Below are 21,610 nucleotides of genomic sequence, written 5' to 3'. Positions count from 1 at the left end.
TGATTCTGGCTCTCTCTGTATGTATACTGAATATACTATCTGGCTATATATATTTATATGGCTAAATAATATAAACTACTTTAGCATTTTCACAGTATGTGGAAAGTAGCAATATAAACACAGTTGTAAGTTAGTACTTCAATGAGCAAATAAATGGCAATAACAATTTGTATAGAAAGTGATGTCCAGGATACATCATTGAGTACCATCCTCAAGGGAAATGGAAATAGCTCAAGTAATGCAACATAGACATGGACCATGATTGTTCTATTGGACACTGTCATTTGCTGGTGGGTTAGAATTACAGCGATATCTAAAATAAACAATCCTGTAGTCACAAAGGGATACATTTGCTAAAATGGAAGTTCTATTGAAGATGGAATTTTGCCCATAGCAGCCAATAAGATTGTACTTCTTAATTAGTTATCACCTTGTAGAAGATAATAGACAGAAACTGATTGGTTGCAACATCCAGTCTTCAATAGAAGTCCCATCATGGTCAATAATAAATATATCTATTTGTTTCTTACATTTACAGTAAAATGCTCTAGTTTAGAAAATAGTTTATTTGGTCCATTTTGTCATTTGTATCTTGTCCTCTTTATTTGACTTACTACAATAAACTATTGTACTGTAATGGATGTTTGTTATTATTTGAAAATTTTAATGAAAACATTAAAAAAAAATGTCTTCCAGTGGTACCTAGACTTCAGTTGACTACGAAAGCTTCCATGCACTACCTCCCTCGACATAGCAAGTTTAATAAATGTGGCTGCATTGCAGTTTTAAAATGTAAGGTTATATATAAAGCTTGACGGCAGTAAGAATTTAAGTAACTATACAAAATTGGATTGTTGTACAGAGCAGTTGGTCAAAACTGAAAATTTATTGGCCATATCTTTAAAATTATGAAAGAGGCACATAACATAGCTTTTTATTGGCTGGTGGGCGGGACTAGCTCCCGGCATTTAGGAGGAGCTTCTAATGTAAACAATCATTCGGGCTTCTCTCGCAGGTGTGCTGCCAAGTAGAGAAGGCATCGATCGATCCGGGAGATGGGTGGTGAGTTTAATTTCCCTCAACAGGTTCTCGTTTGGATTCTTCTTGGACAAGAGGACAGCCCTTCCAGGAAATCCATAAGTAATGTATGTGTGAATGAATGTAGTCTGTAATAAAGTTATACCTTTTGTGTGTGTATTTTATTTCACTCTTTGTCATGTTGTGGAACTCCAAGTCCCTGCATGCGGTGCAGGCTTGCTGGGACTTGTAGTTCCACAATAATACACTATAGTTTAATCTATTATTAACCATTTATCAGCCTGGTGCCCACCACCCAGGGGCAACGGGGACAGCCCCGGGCTTCAGCCTGTGCAGGGGTAACCCTGGAGTGGGAACCCCTTTATTGGGGGGTCCCCACTGCTCCAGGGTCCCTGCCCGGGCTGACCAGCCACGGGGATAAATGCTTTGGCCGGAGAAACTTGCATAAAAAGTTTCCCCAGGCTGTGGCATTACCCTGTTTGGGCCCGATGCTGGTTGCCAAAATAAGGGGGACCCCTACTCATTTTGTCCCCCGTATTTTGGGAACCGGGCCCATGTGCCTAGTGTTGGGTTTAGAAATCCTGGGGATCCTCTATGGTTTTTGTCCCTTGAATTTCTAAAACCAGGACCGCTTCTTTGAGCCTGGGGCTGGTTGTGCTCAGGGGGGACCCCACAACGTTTTTTTTTGTTACGTTTACACATTTTTTGGAACAAAACTATGCATGGTTCTGTCAAACTTGGCATGTTAAACTTGTTTCATTTGTTCTGCGATTTTTGGTAACGTTTTCCAAAAATTGCATCATACTACATTTGCGAGTTGTAATATTTATAATGGGAAAACATCTGGATGCGAATTAAGGTTTGAGAAAGAAAATCAACAGGTTAGAATGTGCGATTTTCGTGCCAAAAAGTGTGTGTACTGCAATTTGCACCCTTTTAAAGGTGTTTTCTGAAAAACTAGTGAATTTGGATGTTTTTTGCCAAAAAATCTCAAAAGTCGAAATATCTCATTCTATTAAATGTAGGTTCAGATTTACTCAGATTTACCCGGATTTAGTCATTGGCTATCGGCTAAATAGCTTCCCTGATTTAATCCCTGCACAGCTGTTACCAGCGACAACAATGCTACTCCCAGCAGTAACCCTTTTCCTATATTGTGGAATGCAATAACCACCATATCACAAGTGAGAGCACCTGCCTGTATTGCCAACAGGACTCTTCATCCATTAATGTATTTAGCAATTTGCAAACATGGCGTGGAGTGTGGAGTCCACCACAGGTGTTTCTATAATAGGTGCAGTGTGTGAGGTGCACACGGGCCCTCGGGGTCAAGGGGGGCCCAAACTGAACACCCCAAACCAATGTTTTCTTCAAAAATGACCCTCTGGAGTCCCACTTCTGCTGAAAAAATCAGTCTACAGCACTTCCGTTTAAAGATGAGGAGACTCAGACGGAGTCTGCACATTGGTCTCCTGTGTACAACGCCCCTGGAGTCCACAAACTGTATCTACTGTATATTATAAACATAAATTATCTGTCCCATGTCCATCATGTAACACATTTGTTGGCAAGCTGCTCAATCAGTTTGTGATGTCACACAGGTGCTAAATGGGGGGGGGGGGGGGGGGGTAATTGTGTTGCATGGTGCCCTCCAGTTATTAAAAAACAAAAAAATAGATTGTAAGCTTGTGAGCAAGGCCATGTCTTTCTATCTATTATTACCCAGTCTCATTGTATTATTGTTTTGTTCCCAACTGTAAAGGGCAGCAGAATATGCTGGCACTACATAAATAAATGCTAATAAAGTGTAAGCAACCTACCAGAGCACGTACAGTCTTTCAGAAACCAGCTAAGTGGATTCTATAGCAATAGTTAATCCATATCTTATTCATGCCTTATTCATAACAGATTCACTAATTTCATAAGAATTGGATGAAGATTGGCAGGAATGTCACAATATCTGAGCTTTGTGAGTAATATAATGTATTATACATATGGAGAATTGCTTTATAAGGACTCAATTGTCTTTAGTGTAAATGACATGATGGTGTTAAGCAGCTGCAGCTGTAGATGTATAGCAGCAATATTACCAACAAAGAAATGGCAATGGAGTTTATGATGGTTTTAATTTAATGAAACAGTGCTCATATTATCGTGAATGTGTTACAAACCTGGCTGAGCTAACAACCCACCATTTCTCATCCGTGTTTAGGGAATGTCCTCTGCATGTAGCCATCGGTTTGCGTAAAGTGGACAAAGCATAGTAATTGATCCCTGTAGAAAAGTGTATTGTGTGTTTCAGCAAAACACAACATACTGTACACTATAATGAACAAAGGACAGCAGAAAGCAGAGTACTGTAGGTTCTACTTGTCTCCATACGTAGAAATCAGTCCTGTTGAAGAGCTTACGCTTCTGTGCAATATTCTTTTCCATAGGGATCAATTAGTTCAACACAATGAAGCCTTCAACAGGATTAATCATCAAAATATCTTAAAAATATATTTTTTATTCTAATTTTTTTTTTTTTTTGGAATAGCAGTTCCATCATATTTTAGCCACATAGCACTTTGTTTTATTCTCTAACTTATGAGGGTTTGTACTGTATGTAGCCTACATTTTGAGATTCTTGCTCACAAGCACAATATGTGATTTAGCAACAAGGATAGTAGCTAGGAGAACAGAAAACGACTTCCCTGATAAGGAAGGATACCTAGTCACCAGCAGGGATGGACTGGCCATATAGCCCTTCTGGCAAATGCCAGAAGGGCCGATTTTGTGCAGCCCACATGCTGCGGCTAGGGTGGTCAATCCCGGGATTGGCGGGATCCCAGGATTTGAGGCCAAAATCCGCGGGATTTGAATCGGGATTATGTGGGGTCGGTGCAGGTTTTCATTGCTGCTGGGCAGCGCAGCGTTCAGCTTTAGACTCTGTCTGCCATCAGAGGTCACACAACGCAGCCCCATGTCAGTCCACCTCTTCAGCTGCTTCTGCCTGACCCTTTAGCCGTGTCCACCTGCCAGCCATTTTAAGCGCGGAGGTCAGAGGAGGATACACCGGGCGGTCCAGAGGCTTCACTTTTGTATCTGAGTGTGCCGAGATGTCCCTCCGTGAGGGGACGCCGATCTCCCGGAACCCTGAGGGGGTGCTTGGCAGCTGAGAGAATCTCTCTGAGGGTATGCCGGGACTCGGGAGGGCTGACGGGCCACTACTACAGAGCCATGCCACCACTGAATTCACCACAGGGAAGTGGAAGGAGGAGGATTGAAGCTCCGCTCCACATGTGAGTAACATTGCACTATAGTAACTAATTTGTATTTTAAAAAAATTATTTAGAAACGAAATTCCGGGTTGCGGGAATCCCGGGAATTACATTTTTTCAATCCCGAATCCCGGGATTAAAAAAATGGCCTGGAATTGGCATCCCCAGCTGCTGCGGCCAAGCAGGAGGGATCTGACTTGTGGGAGCCGCTGCCCTGACTGTGTGTGCACGGCCCCGGAATCTGCCTCTCCTCCCCATCCTGCCTGAGCCGGCCTGCCAGCACTGGGAGTCTGGACACACGGACCACCACTACACTCCCCCCAGCTGAGAGCAGAAGGTGCCCTCTACTCCAACCCCTCTTGCGTCGGATGCCCCATCACTGGCAGAAGCGTGGAGGGGGGAAGCTGGTAGGCGCTTCACCCCCCCTCCCCAACATCACAGCAGCAAAAATGTAAGTGGCACTTTTAGGGGCATTGTGTAAGGTCAGGTGCACTAATGGGTGGCATTAAGTTTATAGGCAGGAGTACTGGGGTCATTACATGTAGCAATATGGCATAATATGTAATGGGCATAACAGTGGGCATCATATTGTGTAATGGCCATAACTGTGTGCAGCATTTTGTGTAATGGGCCTCACGGTGTGCAGCATTTTGTGTAATGGGCATCACGGTGTGCAGCATTTTGTGTAATGGGCATCACGGTGTGCAGCATTTTGTGTAATGGGCATTACGGTGTGCACCATTTTGTGTAATGGGCATTACGGTGTGCACCATTTTGTGTAATGGGCATTACGGTGAGAGGCATAATGTAGAATGGGCATTACGGTGTATTTCATAATGTGTAATGGGCATAACGGTGTGTTCCATAATGTGTAATGGGCAGTGTAATGCCTCCTTTTTGTGATGCAACACCTACATTCCATGAGGACATGCTCCCTTTTCGCCGCACAAGGGTCCCGCCTGCTACAGGTGGGCCCGTGTGCTCAAAATGCCAAGGCCGATTTCTGGTCCCAGTCCGGCCCTTGTCACCAGTCCCAGAAGAGAGAGGGGAGAAACTAGGTAACAGCACTGTCAGCGGCTATCTAACAGCTCTGGCATTATCAGTAAATCCTAACAATATTGAACAAATGCCACACTGATGGATTTGCTGATCAAATTATAATATAATTTAATGGTTTGAACCCATGTGTCTTCACGAAAGTGGAATGGACTGTGTCACCAGAAGCCCACAGATCTTGACCCTTGAGCTGTGTGTTGCTGGAACGTACTACAGTAGAAAATGAGTAAACAAAACAATGGTCAAACAAAGCATAGGCCATGGTCACAGGCACCTGCCCAACTGGATGATATGGCAAGCTCTGTTGTTCAGTCCTTACTTTGGGGGTTATTTTGGTTCACTCTTTCTGACAAATTCCTTCTTAGATGGACAAAACCATGTGCACTGCAGGTGGGGCAGATGTAACTTGTGCAGAGATAATTAGATTTGGGTGGGGTTTTACTTCAAAGTGAGATCTATATTGCAGTGCAAAAATAAAGCAGTCAATATTTTCGCTGCACAGAAACAAAATAACTCACCCAAATGTAATTCTCTCTGCACAATTTACATATGCCCCCTGCAGTGCACATGGTTTTGTACATCTAAGAAGGATTTTGTCAGAAAGAGTGAACCAAAATAACCCCCTTTGGCTGGTGGGTTGATGCTTGAATGTCCCCGCCATCTCAGGTGATCTGCGTCATACATACATGTTTTTTACTTTATTTGCATGTACTGTTACATAGAGTAATTAGAAGATAAAAAATTAAATAGGCAGGAGATTATGGGGTGGCTGAGAGACGTTTATATTGTAGCGAGTGCCAATAGTAGACATGCCCAATAGGTGGTACCAGGCACACCCCTTTGACAGTGCACCCCCTAATAAAATATGCTGTGCACACTTATGCAGATCAACATTTTTCATGTCAACCTTTTCATCCTCTCAACCTTTTCACCCTGTGGACCCATTGCATGTCGACCTTTTGGGGTAGACCTATTGGCTGTCTATCTAGACACTGTAGATCTATGAACCAGAACCAGTTATAATGCTGGTTGAGACAGAACACTAACCCTTGATTACAAATCCCCTGCATACTGTCTCAGCACAAATTCAACATTTCATGCTCAATCTAGAGAGGCACCATCTTCATGTAGTGTACAAATTTGGAAAAGATCTCCAAGTCGCTTATGCCCTATCAAGTGTCCCTGATATTGATGATGACCTGGATGTCATGGAGTTTGACATCCCCTCGACCAATTGAATGGAGCAGCTCAGGGATGACCTCTGCCAGTGGTTGTATAATGTTTTTCTCCATGGCCTGCCTTCTTCATCCAGAAAACTGTCTTAAACCTCCTCATTCTTCACCATAATGATGAATTAACTCTCTCACCTGCCATTCTGAGTGGTCAGTGTTTCGGATATCTTATGTTCTTAAAATTTGTTGTGCTCACCCCAAGAGGCACCCGAGACATGAGGCCATTATTCCCCCGGGCTAAGGATGTCCCTCTGTGACTGCAGACATCAGGCCTAATTCAGCAAGGATTGCTAATTGGAGAAAAATTGCCTTCAAATAAAAAGCATCACCCAGAAAAAAAAAACGTACATTGCAAAATTGCGAAAGCATCCCAAATAGACATGCATTCTCAGATCCATTAGCAAAAAAACAAAACATTAAAGTGTATTTCCATTCAAGTAAGTTTAGGGCTTCCACTAATCTGCTAAACAACTACGCTGGCAATGGTCATCGCTGACTTCAGAGATCCACCCGAAAAACTCTTTGGCATGCCTGCGTTTTCACAAACACACCCAGATAAAGGTAAGCTTGCTGCTAATCAAACTGTAACTGCTATGCATAAGAATATTTATTCACAATATGCCTACGGGCATGCACAATGTGAACACTGCACATGTGCAGTCATTCGATAATCGATTGATCAGGTTGTGAATTCTCTAAATAGCAATCCATGCTAAATTAGGCCCATTACCTGTGCAGCTGCAATATTTTACATCAGGAACTGTTCACACCCCATGAGGATCCTAAACTCCCCTGGTGCATTGTTGCTACAGATCTCTTTGAAGGAAGGGGAAAATAAAACTCTGTGCTAGTGGAATCATATTTTGTTGGGTTTGAGACACCATCAACGCTTTTCTGCACATAACATGCAAGCTATTTACTCACAATGCCATGCCATACCATGTGTGGTGAATTACAGTCTATCACCAGTGAGTGGGGCATCTCACATGTCACCAGTACTGTTTGTCTTGCTATGCCTAGTACAATGGACTAGCAGAGAGGGCAATAATAAATGATTTGCAAATCACTTGTCAGACAAATGTTATAAAGATGGTTCTGATGTGTTTATGGTGCTCGAAAAATACTCACACCATTATTCAGACCACTATGTTTACACTTAGACCATAACATGAGAACAACGTGCAAGATGCTCTGAAGAATATCAAAGCCACACATGATAAAACATCTGAAAGAACTGATAAATGCCACCCGACTTGTTGCATCCCACCACGTACTGTGCCCGCACATCAATAAAGAGTGTGTGCTTCAGTACACACCAATTTTTGGGGCTCTGCATCTGGGTCTGTAACAAGCACACCACTTGTTCCAGATGAATCCATAAGAATTAAGCCAGCGGATAAAGGAGGAGGAGTAGTCGTAATGGACACCATTGCATATGAGAAAGAAATAGCGAGACTACTGTCAGACTACAATAAACTTCCGAACGATCCTACAGAAAAGTTCCCAAAAAAAATCACTGCAATTCTGGATGAAGCACTCCTCATAGGACTCCTAAATAAAAATGAATATGATTACATAAGAATAAGTTTTCCGAAAATACCCACCTTCTATTGTTTACCATATATTCATAAAGACCTCACAAACCCTCCAGGCAGACCAATTGTTTCAGGGATCAATTCAATTTCATCAAACCTTTCAATATACATTGATTCGTTCCTACAACCAATTGTTCATACACAACAAAGCTATCTAAAAGATACGATCCACACCCTTCAATTTGGAAAACAGCTTGGCAAGACAACTATATCCTGGGTACTAGTGACGTCACTTCCCTGTATACAACAATAAGACACCAAGAAGGCTGTGAACACACACTCCATTACTTGATAAAATCAACAATACACAACAACAGAGTTATTTTCATTATGGAAGGAATAGAATTCATTCTTAGGCATAACTATTTCTGGAATTACGGAGAATTCTTCATCCAAACCTGCGGAACTGCAATGGGGACCTCATTTTCACCCTCATATGCAAACCTATTTGTCACAAAGTGGGAAGAAGACAACATCTGATCCAATAATGTACACCTTAAGAACATCATACTGTGGAAAAGGTGCATCTACGATGTATTCTTCATTTGGGGAGGAACAGAAAATGAACTTGAAGAATTTAAACAACATCTCAACAAAAATACTCTAAACCTCAAATTCACCACCACCACCAGCAAAGAAAAAGTAATTTTCCTATATTTAGAAATCACTATTGATGGTTCCAACATCGTCACAAAAACCAACACAGAACCAGTAGATATGTGTATATTTCCCTGTTTCCCACATCACAGACCATCCTGAAGGGATCCATTTATACTATTCCTACTGTATATTATCAGCATTTATACACAATCATTTATATTTTCTAAAGTGGGAGATGTACAGCAGACAATACTGAAAAAAGGATATGTTGCGTGCTTGAGAAAATGTAATGGGTTCCTATTGTAAGTAAGAATTTGCAACACCACACTATGGAAATAATAAGGAAAAAATAAAGCCAATTTGAAAATCAGTAAATGGCTATTAATAAAACAAGACATGAGGCTATTATTTGTGGAAAATAATTTGGTGAATAGACATATTTAACCACAGAATGTAGGCACTGCCTAGCAGTATAAGGGAAGTTTCTGTACTCTAGCAGGTCACAGTGACAATGCTGCTGGTAAAACAAAAAAAAAATATGTAAGCCGATCAGGGAAGTACAATAATGCATTGTTCTCATCTGCCCTCTTCAGTCTAAACACCTACCCATTCATGGAACCTTCTAAATTAGATATCGCTATGGAAACAGTCAAGTGTAATAGTGTTAATGCTGCAACTTCACCTTGCCAGCCAGGTGTGACTAGCTGGGAATAGGTCTAATAATAAGCAGAAAACAGAAATTAGCTTACAATTTATTGCAACCATGTGTACTGTAATCATATGGGATTATTCATATTTTAAAGCTTACTCATGCTCCTCCACAGGAAGGAAAAGGTTATCGCCTTTGTGTATCCATTAATTACATTGTAATGTAATGTACAGCCTTTGTAGTCAGAATCATTTGACAATGTACATATTGTAGTTCTTATATTCATAACAGAGATATACAGTAATACTGTATGTGGAGAGTTTGTGTACCAGGTCAGTACAGCAGACGTACCAGCCCCGTACACACTCCTGTATTATGTTTCAGTAGTTATTGTATAATAATGCGACACCACTGCTGGTCTTGCACAGAACAGGGAAACCCTTTCCTTTATACTCAGACATACCAAGGATATAAATTGTAGTAAGATATTTGGGGGAATATAGGATAGTAAAACTGCTTCCTCCTCTTCACAAAAGCGTCCAGGTTGCTCCTCCTCACCGGCAGGATGCCGCAGATTTCTTCTTCCATGGTTGTGCTGTACAATAAAGTTTATTGTACAATAAATTTTATTGTACAGCGTATTGTACAGTGTCTTCTTCCATGATTGCAATGTACAGTAAACTTTATTGTACAGCGCAATAAAGTTTATTGTACAATAAAATTTATTGTATAGCAAAAACCATGGAAGAAGACACTTGCGGTGTCCGAAGGGAATCAAACTTAAGCTGGGTACCAACTATACAATGTGTACCCAACACGACATCCACAATGATGTGACCACCACGTTTAGAATGCCAATTCAGACGAATGATGAAGCACTGGCAGCCATGACGAGGTGGCATGCTTCATCTTTTTTGGGGGGAGCTGTCTATTTTGTCAGTCCCGGTTTGGGCGGCGGGGGGGTGGGTGTTTTGGGGGCTGGGGCGTTTTGGACAGCAATGGGGGGGACGCATCTTACCCTCACCCAACACTGAGTTACCAACTGCCACTGCAATGCTTCATTTGAGAGTGGGGGTTGTAACTGTGCGCACCTCTCACCTTGCTAGGTGTCCTTGTTGCTACCGCCGGGTATCGGGAAACTGAGCTGCCGCTTGGTGGCCAAGGAAGGCAGCATGGACCTGGAGCTTGCTGACCACGCTGGGAACGGGTTGCACATGTAAGCTGCCTCCTGTGGCTGCAGCTTGGAGCTGCACTTAATCGGATGGGAACTGGGGGCCTGCCTGGGCTGCACTGGCAGAGGACCGGGGGATAAACCTTTTTGTCAGGAGTTGGGAACCGCCCACGTCGGGTGCGTGGCTAAAATGGTGCAATCACTCTGGTCACGCCCCCAACAAGTAGCCATCCATGTGGCTCCACCCCCTCCCCACCCCTTTTCATTCCAGGCGCCCCCCTCCCCCTGAGTTGGCTACCCTCTCCCAGAAAGGGCAGCCAGAAAGTCGGTAAGTATGGTTATAGGTGTTCCTCCTGTCCCTTTTTTGAAAGTGCTAATTCTGCTTTCAGACCTCAGCAAAGTTTAACATACAGTAGCATTAAAAAGCAGAGTTTTCTGTGCTTCTATAAATCACTTTCAACATATTAGTGTACATGGAACCGATTCTGATATGGAGCTGTAGCACTGCTGGAGTCTGGAGAAATCAGAAATGTCTCCATGGCAGACGCTTTTGTGAAGAGGAGGAAGCAGTGAATAGGAGGAAGTAGTTTCCCTATTTTATATACCCCTAAATCTTATTGTATAAGAAGATGGAAAGAAGACTTTCAGTTGGAAAGTGAATACCGTAATATCAGCATCCAAGAGGATGTGGAGGACACACGGCTGATAAAACAAAGTGAAATTAAAAATGCATTAAAACATATGTCTGCTTTCAAGTCAATTAAACTTACATTCATGTCTGACAAGGGGATCTGTCTATTGACAGAACATATGACACATCTTTTCAGAGTAGCTCTCCTCCCTGTTTTTTCCAGCACTTTTTTGCTGCCATGCCATTGCCTGCAGGGTTTATGACACAACCACTTCTGTTTGTGGTTATAAGCCTGTCTGAGAGAAGCCTATAACACAGCAGCTCATATTATCTGACCTTATTATATTTTAGTATCTGATCAATTATGACATTGTGGATGTAGACATACAGTAGCCACTAGCTTGTGAGTGCAGCAACACATAGCTTGCTGATCTACTACAATAACATTGCAGGGTCCATCACCACCTATGATTTCCCAGCACATTTCAAGCCTGAATCAGTTGTGTACATGCTGCCGATGTAAATAATGGAGCAATTTGTTTTGTCACAGCGTATGAGTCCTGATAGTGTCTGTACTTGAGTCACACTTGCAATTTCAGGTGAACCTTGGGAGAAGTCTATTGGAATGGGTAGAGACATTGAGGTGTCAGGGGTGGCCCATTTTATGGCCATGTTATGGCAGTGTCACAGGCATATCACTAAAAGTGGTTGTGTACACAAATGCTCACATAAGGTGGCCATACTCGGACAGAGGACCTGCACCTACCATAGGTACACAGATGCTGAAAGTGGGCATCTCAAGTCCTTGCTCATTTTGGACACATGGATGTATACAAGGAAAGCATGCTACTTGTTTCCTAGAAGGGTGCCCACGATTTTGATCTTAGGCATCGCAAGGAAAAAAATTGCGTCGGTCGCATCGCATGCGGCCAAAAAATTGCATGCGATGCGACCGACGCTATTCCCGCGATTTTACATAGGGAACAATGTTAAATGGCCCAATTGACCCGATTTCACATAGGGAACAATGTTAAATGGCCCACAGACCCCAAATACCCACCCTGAAGTGTGAAATGGCCCCCCCAATTGTTAACGCCACCCCACGATCAACGTCAACCCGAAGCATGGCGAGCGCATACCTTTTCATACCCCCACTATCCATGTCAGCGTGGAGCTGAGAATAGAAAGTGTGACGAGCGCAGCGTGCCACCGAGCCCGAAGCATGGCGAGCGTAGCAAGCCCCGCGCGGGGATGCGGAACATGCTCCCGAAGCGTGGCAAGCGCAGCGAGCCCCGCGAGGGGACGCGGATTACTTAACATGTATTCCACGTCCCCTCGCAGGGCTCGCTGCGCTCGCCACGCTTCAGGCTCGTATTCTGCGTCCGCTCGCCACGCTTCTATTCTCAACTCCACGCCGACGTGGATAGTGGGGGTATGAAAAAAGGTCGGAGGACGCGTACCACCGCCGCCGCTCACCACGCTTCGGGTTGACGTTGATCGTGGGGTGGTGTTAACAATTGGGGGTCCATTTCACACTTCAGGGTGGCTATTTGGGGTCTGTGGGCCATTTAACATTGTTCCCTATGTAAAATCGGGTCAATTGGGCCATTTAACATTGTTACCTATGTAAAATCGGTAATCGCGTCGGTGGCATCGCATGCGATTTTTTGGCCGCATGCGATGCGACCGACGCGATTTACATTTTACCATGCATTTCTATGTAAAATCGCGGCCATCGCATCGGTCGCATCGCATGCCATTATAATGGCATGCGATGTACATGCGATGCCCGCGATGGGCGCACTTCTAGGAAACAAGTACCGAAAGCATTTGCACAAAGCATACCTCCCAACTTCTTGGGAGCCGGAGGAGGGACAGAGTACTGCGCGCCGGAAAATTCGGGGGCGTGGCCTAATTTCAGGGGTGTGGCATATACTCGCGGCTCACCCGCGAGGCCACGCCCCATTTTGCCACTATGGGGGCATGACCCAGAGGCTCTGTGAGCCTCTGGCCATGCACCCAACCCCCTGGCTGCGGGAATAGACACTGTACACATGCGCATAGCGTTTATTCACCGCTGCTCACCAGCCGACAGGGGGGACACTCAACAGCCCCCCCTCACTGCGGGACACAGGAATGTCCACAAAAACCGGGACACTCCCACAGTTTTCGGTACTGTTGGGAGGTATGATAAAGTCACTGACAGATGACCGCCAATAGCTGCAGCTGCAGGAACTTATGTATCCACCTCAGAGTTAGCCCCTTAATGGTAAAAGGTGTAATTGAAATGTCTCATATATAACTCCATGTTGGATGTGTCCAGCATGACCTCTACCAGGTGTTACCCTGAGGTCAACCACCAACCTCAATCACTTCAGGATCTTGTAGCCTTGAGATAAGAAAAATTAATAATACACAGCAGGCTTATATGCAGGTGTATGTACTTATATTTTCCATATACTGTCTACATTTCTTTGCACATTTATTATTACCAGTTATTTATATAGCACATACATTATCCACTATGCTTTACAGAGAGATTTCCATTGCTTAGATGAGTCCTTGTCTCGTTGGAGCTTACAAACTATGGGGATCTATCTATGTGCTGAGCCTTGGAGAGAGATGGAGTACCCCTAACTTCCATCTTACAGGTTGTGCTAGATAAATGTCCGGAGCTAGTTTACAGGGTTTTTTATTTAATCATTGTCCATATTATTTCTCTCTAAGGCTTAGTACAGTACGACTCTGTATTCCCCACCACAAGAACAGAGGCAGTAGGACTCTGTGAACACCGGCTGGTGTTACAGGGAAATACATGTAAGGAAGAATTATCTAGTGCAGGGCCGTCTTAACATTAGTGAGGGCCCCTGGGCAACCTAATTCGCTGGGCCCCCCTAATGTGAATTAGTTTGCTGGGAGCCCCGCCTCCATCGCCCCTCCCCCCGTGAAATAGTTTACCAGGACACCCCCGCGAAATAGTTTACCAGTAGCCTCCCCACATCCCACATGCTGAGTGCTGCCGCCTACCTTTTTTCTCCCAGCAGTCCAGCACAGTGTTAGTCCCCGGCCAACGACAATATGCACTAGGGCTGCGGTAAGTGCAGTGAGCGGCGCTGAGTGCAGGTCACATTGGGATCTGTAGTCTTTGCCGGACACTCCCCCTCATGGCTCACGCTGCCGGAAGAGCAGCCAGCAGTGTAAAGAGCAAGGGAGTGAGCTGAGCGCAGGGCACATTGGGATTTGTAGTCTTGGCGGCCACTCCCCCTCATGGCTCACGCTGCCGGAAGAGCAGCCAGCAGTGTAGAGAGCCAGTGAGTGAGCTGAGCGCAGGGCACATTGGGATTTGTAGTCTTGGCCGGCCACTCCCCCTCATGGCTCACACTGCCGGAAGAGCAGCCAACAGTGTAGTAAATACTACACTGTCAAGAAAATAAATTACAAAGTTATGCGTCCAGACTCCACCACCCGGATCTCCGCTGTCTTTCCCATTGGTTTAGGCCCCTAGGTCTTAGGGCCCCTGGGCAAGTGCCCATCATGCCCAATGGGAAAGACGGCCCTGATCTAGTGTGATATTAAAGCAGCAAGTCTCGTTAGAGTTTTCTACTGTGTGTTTGGGGCAGAGCTACAGAGCCAGAGACAATGCTGCATGAGACACTGCTGAGGAGGACAGGCTGGACAGGGCCTACTGAGTGGGGCCGCCATGTACAGTGGTCAGATGCCACTATGAGAGTGAGAGCTGCGAATGCATAGAGAAGTGCCATGATGTTATCGCTGAGAGTCTGAAAGTGTGCTGTAACAGGGAAGCCATGGGTATGTAGAGAAATGCTAAGAATCAGCTGCAGAAAGGATGGTGTGACAACAAGAGCTGACACCAGGACGGGAGAGTCACACTTGAACAGCAATCAAGATATGTGGAACAGGTCTGTGTATCCAACATTCATGTATCCAACACTCATGTATACAACACTTGTGTGTATCCAACATGAGCTTCTGCTTTATACATGTGTACACTGCGCTAACAGTCAAGGCCACAGCTTAATCAATACACTAAATCACTGTACATTTTTCCCCAGCTATTCCCCATTGCCTCTCTGAGGTGGCCATGCTCTTGCTGCTGGCACCATGGACCTGACTACACAATGTTGTGATCATCTTACCACAAAAATGAAGCACATACTGCAGTTCTAGCATGGACAAAGTGTAGCAAAGCCTGGAAACACTGACAAACAGAAAGCATCCTTGTACCTTACAAAAATGTGTTGTATCAACATCATTGACAATTTACAGAGTTGCATTAACCCTGAGACAGTATCATACAGCTATTTTTGTTTTACCAGAGTTACAGGACTGCCCATCACATCCACTTATAGAGATGTGCAGTCAATTCTGACCTACTTAAATCACAGTTACCTCCTAGCCCTACTTTTATGTGCACTGCTGCAACAGCTGGCCAGTGAAGATTCTAATGAAAACCTGTTCCATACCAGAACCCATTTTACAAAGGTTGGGTACTCTTTTGCTGCCCATACTCATGTGCAATTGCATTTGATGCGATTTCGTGTTCGTATTCCCTTGAAGCTCACCGTTCGATAAATCGCATGAAAAATGCATTTTTGTGCATTCGATCATGAAATTTATCGAATGCACCATTCGATAAATAAATTTGGCGGGATCGCAATATCGAATGTGTTAAAAAACACACCACTGCGGCACTGGCGTTGAATGATTACGCTTTCAGGTGTGCATTGCACACATGTAGCTTGGGTCAGGAATATGGTTCCTGGCTACCATCTTCCTTCCCCAAGCTTCATGTGTGCATTGTCCGCCTGAAAGTGAATTGACTGAAATGCCAGAGCTGCAGAATGCATCACATCTGCTGGAAAATATCTGCTACATGCCTTGAACTGTGTATGTTTTTCCTAAAAAAAACACATGTTAAATATATGGCCAAAGTGTCCCAATTTTTTTAAACTTCACAAAAATATAATGTGTACATTATGGTGCTATGGAATATATTTAAATCAACCAACATTAAATAGACTTGGCTCCTCCATCTCATCCTGATCTGCCAATATAGATGTGTATATTGCTGAGGTGACGGTGGATATGTGGCTGGTTCGGGGTGGGTAGCTGGTTTGGGGGGGGGGGATTGGATTTGAGGAGAAGACTGCAGAGTTGTGGAAGGGTGGGTGGATGGGGGTAGGTGATGGCAGAAATGGGTAGGGTGGTTGATTTAAGGAGGGGTGTGAGGAGGCGTTTGGTACATGGACTGTTGCTGTGGATGAGTACCGGTGGAAGGGTAGGCGGTGGCGTGTAAGTGAAAGGGACATGCGGAGCAGGTGCTTGGGGTGGTGGGCCAGTTCCCTACAACCATGGAAAGGTGACAAGCCATCACAATTTGACAGGTGCTGGAATTTTCCAAACTGCGGTGGTGCCATAGATGGGAAACATGTGCACATCACCAAACCCACCAACAGCGGCTCTGACTACTTTAATTGCAAGGGCTACTTCAACATTGTTCTCATGGCGGTGGTCAACACCAACTATGAATTTATTTTCCTGGATGTGTGGAGAAATGGCTGATGCTCAGATGGCGGGTCCCTAAGGAATATCCGCTTCTATGATCGGCTGACCACCAACTCCATTCACCTGCCACTTCCCGAGCAAACAAAGAATGGCCTGGGAGTTGTGTTCATGGCAGATGGAGCCTTCACACTGCACGAACACATAATAAAGCCCTACCCCCAAAGAGTCCTGAACCATGAGAGGTGCATATTTAATTACCTCCTTTCTAGGGCCCGCAGGGTTATGGAGAATGCATTTGGCATTCTCAGCAACCGGCTCAGTATCTTCCAACAATCCATCAACATGCGGCTGGACAAATCAACTATGCAATAACACCATGCTCTCTACTGCACAACATGCTCAGCCGCAAGGCTACCAGCAGAATGACTTTGCTCCCAGCAGAACCCAAAGAACTGAACCAGCCAGTGGAGCAAGTGCAGTTTTCATCTGTGTCAGCTCCTGCAGTATCCTTACATGGCTCTGCTAGGGCCAAACAGGTGTGTGAAAGCTACAATGCTTTTTTCAATGGGTAGGGAGCTGTGGCATGGCAGGAGGAATCTATCACATAATGCAAACAATAACAATATCAACTTACCCCACTCTCCTCAGCATCCTGACTTCCCTCCTCAGACTCTGCCATCACTATGAGCAACTCCCTTGGTGACCGTTTCTCCAAAAGGAAGATGAGCTCCTTTTATTACCACAGCTGCGCAACGTACACCTTGGGCCTGATTCAAATCCATAGGGGTGTCACACACACACATTAGGTTTCACTAGGGGTGTCACACACACACATTAGGTTTCATTTTTCTCAGAAACCAATTAGCCTCCTGGAATGTGTTTGGATTGTGGGAGGAAACCAAGGCAAGCAGGGGAAACCATGTGCACAGATTCTCCACTAGGTGTTTTATTAGTGCAAATCACATTTGCAACATCTAACCCACGTGGATGTGCATATCGTTCTCCACATAGATCCACTCACTTTTAGACTGCCTCTCTTTACTTGATAATGAGTATGTGTCTCCTGTAATGTCACAGGCCCTTGTTTTCTCTAACTCAACTTGCTTAACTAAACATTATCTCCACATTAGCACACTCCCACATACTTGGATTCCAATTTCTCTCAAGTTGTAATTATCATCTATAATTACAGAACTGGTAATCAAAGTCTTTGTATTGCTTTAAATTTTCTCTGAGCATACAGTACATGCTTGCATTTTTGTTTTAATCCCTCCCTCCCATTCTCTCTCTCTCGAACATCAATTGTTCCTTTCTTTTGTTCTCAGAAACACCTTTGCACTCTCTTAAGGTGCCCACACACTAGAAAGATCTGTGATCTTAAGATGTGCACATAAAGTTGAAATCTTTTATCTGTCCTGGTCAAACGATTTCAGGCAAGTGCACATCTTTACCAAATATTTTTCTTTAGATCCCATATGCGTTCCTATGGATTCTTTCATGCAGCACTTAAGATCAGAAGATTTAGCAAAAGATCCACGAAAGCGCAGGCGTATATTGGCCGATTTTTGAGCGATTATCGGTAAACATCGGACAATATATTGGATGATTTATCGGAAATCGGCCAATCGGCAAAAAAATCATTCTAGTGTGTGGGCACCTTAAGCCTATCTGGACACTGGTTCTCTTACAGAACTTCACCATGTCTCACCTCTTTTGCTCATTGACCCAGACTATCCACTCTGTTCCTCCAATGTTGAAATATCTAGCACTGCTCTCACTTATGGGCACCATAGTTACTGTACCAAACCCAGCACCCAACAGAGGTGCGGTGTGCCCTCACAAAACCCATGATGTCATGACCTCACACCTAGGGGTGGTACCGTTAGCTCTCTGAGGTAGAAGATGTGTCAGGCAGATCCAAAGACTGTAGGGTGCCTGTGTTGTTCCTTGGGTGCTCTAGGCAGCTTTTCAGTGGCACTACTGACAGTCAGGTGCTGTTGCAGACACACTACAAGCAACATTCACCTGCCTTGGGGTAGTGATGGTGCTGCCCACAGGGCCAAGCACCCTGCGCAACGCAAACACTCTTAAACTCCTGGTTACAGCTTTAACTAGTCTCTGGCAATAGGCCTGGCTCATATAGCCTGGCACACAGGTTGCCCATTATCAGCTATCCTCTGTTAAATAATCAAGTTGAAGTCAGCTAGCAGAGCATGATACACAAAATGTGCTTATTGAGGCAAAAACCACTCAATAAAATATATCTTGAAATCGAATATATTAGTTCTCTATGCCAGTTACTTTGCAGGGAAATCACTCTCATCCTGGCACTGCTACAGAAGGAGTATGAAGACAATACTCAAGATCAAGATTACAAATTGAGATCAACAATAATACAATTTCCATCCATAATAAATGTGGCACTAAAGAAATGATTCACAAAGAGAATTATAGGAAAAATAAAGTATCGTAAATGAAGTATTATTATACAAAGTAGTTATTCCTAGACTATATGAAATGGTACCTCACAAAGGGGGTTATTTTGGTTCACTCTTTCTGACAAATTCCTTCTTAGACGGACAAAACCATGTGCACTGCAGGTGGGGCAGATGTTACTGGTTCAGAGAGAATTAGATTTGTGTGGGGTTTTACTTCAAAGTGAGATCTATATTGCAGTGTAAAAATAAAGCAGCCAGTATTTACCCTGCACAGAAACAAAATAACTCACCCAAATCTAATTATCTCTGCACATTTTCCATCTGCCCCCCTGCAAGGCACATGGTTTTGTCCGTCTAAGAAGGATTTTGTCAGAAAGAGTGAATTAGAATAAGGCTCAAAGTTTGGTTGAGCATAATAAAAATATACAGTATACTTGCACAGCAAAAAAACCAACAAAAAAACCCACCTTTTTTTCTTCACTTTCTGGAATGCATGGTTTTCGGAATAATTTGGATAACGGATATTTTGATAAGGGATACTCACCCTGTATTTACATCATGGTCCTTATTCTGGTTCACTCGCAAAGGCAAATTCCTTCTCAAATGGACAAAACCATGTGCACTGCAGGTGGGGCAGATGTAACTTGTGCATCTAAATCTCTCTGCACATGTTACATCTGCCCCACCTGCAGTGCACATGGTTTTGTCCATTTGAGAAGGAATTTGGCTTTGCGAGTGAACCAGAATAAGGGCACATATATGAGACTCAACAAGCCGATTCACTAGTCCTCTATGGCAAGTAGGTCTCTTAAAATCCTGCAAATAAGTTTCTTAAAATTAACTAAATATTTAACCAGAAGAGAGGAAAAAGTTTAACTGGGCTTTATGGACTGACTCTTAACATTATCTTTGTTGCAGTATCTTTGACTGATTCCAGGATTGTAGACCTTTAATATAATTGTTATTGTTTATATGTGCCAGAATTTACAACTATGTTGTGTGATCTTCTACTTTTTGTCCCAGATCTGTCTTCTGCGCTGGCCAGAGCAGACTTTTGTCACTGTTACAGATCAAAAAAACTGTATTCTGTCCCTACTGTGCATTCCTTAGCTAACATCTGTGCTGCAGATGTGCCGCATTTAACTGTTGGACTCTTTTGAATCAATAGTCCATCCAAACACGATACAAGTTTGTATCACACATTTAGATAGGATTACTTAAAAAAATAAACATTTTAAACATTCTCAGTACTTGAATTTGGTCTCAGAAATTATATGATTACAAAACAGCCAGAAGACGATAACCATGTCAGGGAGCAGGAAGCCATTTTCTACACTCCCCTAAGCCATTGTATCTCACTGTGTAACAAATGAGACTGTAATCTCTTCCTGGCAGTAATTTATTTTTCCTTCCTCGCAAGTTTTATACACAGAGATCACAAACACCCTCGGAGGTGTCTATAGTTACATTTCCCACCTCACTTACTCTGGGTGTTAGTCGTAACTCTTGTAACAGTGCCGTCACAATAAACTATCTTTTGTGAACAAAACCCATGCTTTCTTGAAACAAGATCTGCAAATAATACTTAATAATTGGACTTCTGTGCTGGAGCTGAGCAACCTGATTTTGTTGGCCGTAGGAGTGTTTAGCGTTTCACATAAACAGTAATTGTTGGTTCCATAAGAAATTATTTAGTGGCCCAGAATTCTCTTAAGGTGGCTGCAGCGTCGCTCCGCGTGGGGGGTGATGCTGAGTGGGCCACCGAGTCAGTCACCCCGAGGGGGGGGGGGTGGTGTGATGCGCTACTCACCTCCATCCTGGGGGGACGGGGGGCGGACCTGCTCCCAACTGGCCGGCACCCCAGGCAGATGCCTAAAGCTTCCTAGTGGTGGCGCCGCCAAGTTTGAGAACCACTGAAATAGAGAAACAAATTGTGAATTGTAAGTAATTCCAACTTCAGCTAAAACAATTATAATATGTACAGTGCAGTGACAACAGCTGTGTTGAATAACAGTTAATACATGTAATACATTTCTTTTTAAAAAAGAGGAGCATGATCTTAAAATGATATTACGATCCAGCTTTGTTCCTCCAACATTACTGTGTTATTTCTTTCTCAGAAACCCCTAAAGTTGAATGAGCTGTTGATAATTTCCACTCCCCTGCTCCAGTATTTTCTGTTACAGACCATTTGACTTTATCCCAAAGTCTGTGTTTTTGATGTGCTCTGTAAATACTGTACTGTCTTCTTCTACACCAGTCTTGCACACAGCAAAATGCAAAGATTTTCACAGCCTCAGTCATGAACTGATGCTTATCTCATTTCAACACTTGGGACACTATAATACAAACTGATTTCATATGAAATTTATTTTTTCTATTACCGGTATTTTGCATACTGAAGCAAATTC

This window comes from Crinia signifera, chromosome 9 (assembly GCF_055691185.1).
Source record: "Crinia signifera chromosome 9, ASM5569118v1, whole genome shotgun sequence".
NCBI lineage: Eukaryota > Metazoa > Chordata > Amphibia > Anura > Myobatrachidae > Crinia > Crinia signifera.
The sequence above is the reverse complement of the archived record's forward strand: the minus strand, read 5'-3'. Positions refer to the sequence as shown.